Source organism: Trichechus manatus, unplaced genomic scaffold, assembly GCF_000243295.1.
Source record: "Trichechus manatus latirostris isolate Lorelei unplaced genomic scaffold, TriManLat1.0 scaffold00001, whole genome shotgun sequence".
Lineage (NCBI taxonomy): Eukaryota > Metazoa > Chordata > Mammalia > Sirenia > Trichechidae > Trichechus > Trichechus manatus.
The window spans coordinates 9,920,476-9,926,731 of NW_004443937.1; the positions used below are offsets into that span (position 1 = coordinate 9,920,476).

Genomic DNA, 6,256 nt, shown 5'->3' on the forward strand with positions numbered 1-6,256 from the left:
TTTGGGATCTATCCTATATGGGGTTCGTTGAGCTTCTTGGATGGTCAGCTTTTCATCTTTCATGATATTGAGGAAGTTTTCTGTCAGCAATTCTTCAGTGATCCTGTCTGTGTCTTCTGTTTTCTCCCCCTGTTCTGGAACTCTGATCACTTGCAGATTTTTGCTTTTGATTGTATCCCACATAATTCTCAGGGTCTCTTCATTTTTTTCCTTCTTTTTTTCTGATTTTTCCTCAAACAGAGTTGTATCCAAGTGTTTGTCTTCAATTCTGCTGATTCTGTCTTCCACCATTTCAAATCTGCTCCTCAGCCCTTCTATGACACTGTCCATTTCTGAAATCTTGTTGTCTTTTGGATTTCTATTTGTTGTTTTTGTATAATTTCTAGTTGAGAATTTATTTTGGCATTTTGTTCCTGCATTATTTTCCAGAATTCTTCCATTTTTTTGTCTGTATTTTTCATGAATTTGTCTATTTTTTCCTCCTTTTTGTCTGCTTTTTGCTTCAACTCTTGGATAATTCTGAGTCTTAGAGTTTTGAATTCCCTGTCAGGTAGTTCTAGTGCCTTTTCTTCTACTGGAAAGTGATCTGGTGTTTTATTTTGGATGCTTACTGGAACCATCCTGTCCTGAAAACAGTAATTTTTTGGAGAATAACCCCTTAGCAGGGCCATCACAGAGAGTGACATTTAAACTGAGATTTGGAGGATTGGAGAATCACTATTGAATGGAAACCAAAGACATTGTGCTCCACTGATTTGCGAGTATAAATAAAGACTTTTTTGGAGGTTAATCTGGCAAAATGCATCAGAATTTAAAATGGGTTTGTCTTTGCTCCAGCAAATACAGTCTGAGGAATTTATCTTAAGAAGACAAGTGTGAAAAGCTGTGTATACATGAAGGCTTCCTGCAGCATCATTTAGGATAGCACAACACTGGAAATAAATGTACATTGAGAGGAGATTGGCCAGTAAAGTATGGTGCTCCTAGATAAGTCATTAAAAAGGAAAAGGTCGATGCTTATTTATTGACGTGAAAAGCTATCCACTTTTAATTGAAAAAAACATTTACAGAAAATTAAATATGTTTTTTAAAAAATTAGTTTTATAGAGGTCTAAAAACATGTGACCACCATCCGTCTGTCAGTTTGTCATACTGTAGTGACTTGCATGTTGCTGTGATGCTGGAAGGTATGACAACGAGTATTTCAAATACCAGCAGGGTCACCCATGGTGGAGAGATTTCAGCAGAGCTTCCAGACTAAGACAGATTAGGAAGAAAGGCCTGACCATCTACTTCTGAAAATCAGCCAATGAAAACTCTATGGAGCATCACAGAATGTTGTCTGACTTGCTTCCTTTGGATCAATTGCCGGAGGAGGCCGTCATGTTTGGTGAAGTAGAGGGCCAGTAAGGCCGAGGGAGACCCTCGTTGAGATGGATTGGCACAACAGTTGCTACAATGGACTCGAACCTGCTGGTGATCGTGAAGATGATACAGGACCAAAAACATTTCGTTCTGTTGTACATAAGGTTGCCATGAGTTGGACTCAGCCTGACGGCAGCTATCTATCTCTATCTAAAAACATGTGAATGTATATACTCCAAACTATTAATAATGGTAATCCCTGGGGGGTGAGACTATGGGAAGGTATTCGTTTTCTTCCTCTCTCTTTTTTTTTGGACAATGATCATGTGTTGTCACAAAAACCAATAAAGTTATTTTTATTAAAAAACAAAAATATAAGCAAAGTGCCTAGAGCTTTAGTATTCCCTTTTAATCAGTCTGCTTTCATGCTCCAACTTTCCGAGAGGCTTCTCAGCTTTACAGGGTCGCTATGAGTCGGAATCGACTCGACGGCAGTGGTTTTTTCTCAACTCAAATGGCTCTCAACTCAGCCTGCACACATTAGAATTACACGGGAAGCTCTTTAAAATACCACTGGCTGAGCCCCACCCCAGAACAACCGAATCTGAATCTCTGGAGGCAGGGCCTGGCACCTATAGGTTTAAAAAGCTCTCCAGGTGATTCTAATGTGCAGCTGGGGTTGCAAACCACTGATGGCAATTTCAAGGGAATTAAGCATAAACAGGTCACAATGACATGATTTTATAACTAATCATGTTCAGCCTCAATATCTTTCTCATTTATCCTGGCGGGTGGGTGTTGGTCATGGGAAGTAGCTAATTAGGGGAAGAAATTACTGTGTAGGATTATAGGGATTTTTTTTTTTGTAGTGGTGTGGTATAATAGAGCAGAATGAGCACTTGCTTTGGAATTGTATCCGGGGTTGTATCCTGACTGTCACCTGGCTTGGCCAAGTTACAATTAACTTGACCCTCGGTTTCCTCATCCGTAAAATGGGAATGGTAAACTATTTTACAGGGTTGTTGTGAGGATTACAGATAATGTAAGCTAAATGCCCGGTACTTGGTAGGTAAGTGGCAACTCTTCTTAATTAGTAAAGACCTTACTTTGAAGAACTTGTTCTAAAGGGTGGCGATTGAGATGTCCCCCTAATACGGCCTGCCCAGGCAGAACTACGCAAGCCTTTCTGAAGGAGAATCCTGACTCAGATTCCAAGCCTTGAGTTTGGGGCCAGAAGGACGCTTGCTGTGGGTGGAGGCAGCCGAGAGAGGAGCAGCTGGGCTTGCCTGCCCTTCTGTCCTGGCCAAGGTTGAATGAGAACCTTCTGTGGTCTGAAAGCCTCATTGAGGGCAAGAGGCCCCATGGCACTGAGGGACAAGCACTCCAAAGACACAGGCCCCGTGAGTGCTGAGAGTGGGGGAAGCAGGTAGAAAGCTCTGCAAATAGAGGAAAGCGGGGTAGGAAAGGAGAGAAAGCAGAGTCCCCTGATTCTCCTTTGCCCCTTTGTGCCTGGGATGTAGGTGCTTTCCTACTCAGCCTCTGTCAGACTCTTACGGGAGATGATTTTGCCACTCATGACAACCCTGTGTACAATGGAATTGGACCATTTTGATCCATAGGGTTTTTCATTGGCTGATTTTCTGAAGTAGATCACCAGACCTTTCTTCCTAGTCCATCTGAGTCTGGAAAGATCTTCTGAAACTTTTTCAGCCTCACAGCAAGACATAGGCCTCTACTGACAGACAGGTGGTGGCTACATTTGAGGTACCTAAATTCCACCTTCAACCATGCTGAAAACACAGGACTTTTCTTGAAAAGCAATCTCGGAGCATTGAAACATATCCTACTTCCAACATCAGTGAGATGGCCTCTCATTACAGCAATCCTTTACTGGGTGCGGCACTATACAGTTTATCCAGAGCATTTTGGGGTCCATTTAAGCTTCACAGCAATCTTGCAAAGTGGATAGGGCAGAACTCCCTAAAGAGAAAACTGCAAAACTTGTTTAAGGATAAATAGCCAGGGAATGACTGAGCTAGGACTCAAATCCTTATAGGACTCCCAAGCCGGTGTGCTTTTCAACAATATTCCTGGCAAGTACCATTTCTGGAACACATTCTCTGTGCAAGGAAGGTCTGTATTTGGTGTTCTATGTAGGCTGTATAATTTAATTTAATCCACTTCCTGTGCTCACAACTCTTATAGTAGTGGGAATGATTATCCCCACCATTGTTGTTGCAAACTGGCATTGACTCAGCGCCCTCAACCCCCACAACTCATGGCAACCCCATATACAATGGGACTGGACTGTTTTCATCCATAGGGTCTTCACTGGCTGATTTCAGGGAGTAGATCACCAGGCCTTTCTTCCTAGTCCATGTTAGTTTGGAAAGCTCTGCTGAGACTTGTTCAGCCTCATAGCAACACGTAGGCCTCCATTGACAGACAGGTGGTGGCTACATTTGGGGTACATTGGCCAGGAATCAAACCTGGGTCTCTCGCATGGAAAGTGAAAATTCTACCACTGAGCCACCACTGCCCTCCAGTCCCACTATGCAGATGTGGAAAACACCGCTGGAGAAGAGAAATGAGTTGTCCAGGGTCACAAGGCCTGTTGGTGGGAGAACTGAGACTTCTTCCCAGGACTTCTCATTTTCGTTTCGGGTTCCTTCTGCAGCCACACTCTGTAGCTGATGTTGACGGCCACGAAGTGGTACTCTAGTTGCGTATCTGCCCTTGATGACGTTGCCTAACCTCTTAGAAACTACTAACTTCTGTGTAAAATGGGGATAATAATATCTATGTCATTGGCTTGTGAGAGGAATTACATATGATGATTCATGCAAAGCATGTGGCACATTGTACCAATTATTAGTTGCTGTCCAGTTGATTTTGACTCATGGCAACCCATGTGTGTCAGAGTAGAACTATGCTCCATAGTTTGTTTGTTTTTTTAATTGTGGTAAAAGTATACACACCAAAACATTCGCTGGTACAACAACTTCTACATTTATAATTCAGTGACTGTAAATTCAATTGATTACATTTTTCTATGTTGTGCCACCATGATTGCTATCCTTTTCCAAAATATTCTACCACCATTAACATAAACTCAGTACCCCCCAAACAAAAAATCTCCCTTTTCCTCTCGCCCCTGGTAATCATTAATAATCTTTGGTTTCTATATATTTATTTACTTCATATAAGTGAGATCACATGGTATTTGTCCTTTTGTGACTGATTTATCTCATTCAGCATGTTTTCAAGGTTCTGTGGCACGCGTCAGGACTTCATTTCTGTTTGCACCTGCATAATATTCCATTGTATGTAGATACCACATTTTGTTTATCCATTCATCTATAGTTGGACATTTTGGTTGTTCCACCTTTTGGCTATTGTAAAAAGTGCTACCTTGAATACTTGTGTACAGGTTTCTGTTTGCGTTCCTGTCTTCACTTCTTCTGGGCACGTTCCTAGCATTGGGATTACTCTGTCATATGGTAGGTGGTTCTATGTTCAACTTTTTTCCCAGTGGCTGTACCATTTTACATTCCCACCAGCAGTGGATAAGAGTTCCAGTTTCTCTATAACCTTGCCAACACCTGTTATTTATTTATTTATTTTTATCATTGCCATTCTAACTGGGGTGAGGTGATATTTCAGTGTGCTTTTGATTTGCATCTCCCTAATGCTAATAACGTTGAACATCTTTCCATGTTCTTGTTGGCCATTTGAATGTCCTCTTTGTAGAACTATCTGTTCAAGTCCTTTGCCCATTTTTTGATTGGATTGTTTGCCTTTTTATTGTTAAGTTGTAGAAGTTTTATATATTTTTTGGATATTAGGCCCTTATCCAATATATGGTTCCTGAAATTTTCTCCCAATCTGTAGTTTGTCTTTTCACTTTGTTGATAAAGTCCTTTGATGTAGAAAAGTTTTTCATTTTTATAAGGTCCTATTATCTATTTTGACTTTTGTTGCTCAAAATTTTTTGTCATATCTGATAATCTATAGTTAAATACTAGGTCCCTCCATAGGGTTTTGGAAGTAGATCACCAGCCCTTTCTTTGGGGGTGCCTCTGGGTGAACTTGAACTGCCAACCTTTCAGTCAGCAGTGGGGCATTAACCATTTGCGCCTCCCAGGGAATGCCTGGCACACTGAAGGTTAAGCTAAATGGTAGTTATTATAATAAAGAGACAGTTTGTAGCCAGTGGTGATTAAGGGGCCAGACTGCTTGGGTTCAAATTGCAGCTCTGCCACTTTGTAACTGTGTGATGTTAGGTCAGTTACTTAACCTCTTTGTGTCTCAACGTGGTGCAGTGAATTACTTAATATGACCCTTCTAGCAATAGCCTTTGTGACTCCCAAAAAATGATGGTATGGAACTATGCAAATAAGGTGTTTGTGGCCCACCAAGGGGATTAGACAGACTGCTAAGAATGCAAATAAGGTGCATGGAACCCCTGTGGGAGTGGGACCATGCGAATAAGGTGTATGGAACCCTAATGAGCAGACTGGACAGTTTTGCATCCCACTAGGCTTAAAAGAGAGCTGATCCCAGAGCATGGTGGGGGAGGGGGAGCTCACTACCACCAAGAAAGAAGAGCCAGGAGTGGAGTGTGTCCTTTGGACCTGGGTCCCTGTGCTGAGAACCTCCTAGACCTAGCAGACAGAGAGAGAGAGCTGTAAGCCAGGACAGAAAGAGATGGCATGAGATGGCTAGAAGCAGTGGCAGAGAAATGGCGGCAGTAGATCCAGGAGACCAGCATAAGATAGTGCAGTGGGCTTCCTGGCCCACAGAGCAAGGTGCTACAGTGGATGTGCTGACTCATGGAGCAAGAGAGCTGAGTGCCTTTGGGCAGGAGTCTTGCTGGTGGAGCAGGGTGTCT

At 42.2% G+C, this 6,256-nt stretch overlaps 1 protein-coding gene across 1 annotated transcript in view; it reads left to right on the top strand.

Moving 5' to 3' along the window:
- VHL (von Hippel-Lindau tumor suppressor) overlaps nucleotides 1–1,759 on the top strand; it is an 11,660-nt gene extending 9,901 nt beyond the window's left edge. Inside the window, exon 4 of the mRNA XM_023738573.1 lies at nucleotides 1,216–1,759. The gene's annotated coding sequence lies outside the window, so the exon portion shown is untranslated. The remainder of the gene's footprint in view (nucleotides 1–1,215) is intronic.
- The last annotated feature ends 4,497 nt before the right edge of the window (nucleotides 1,760–6,256 follow it).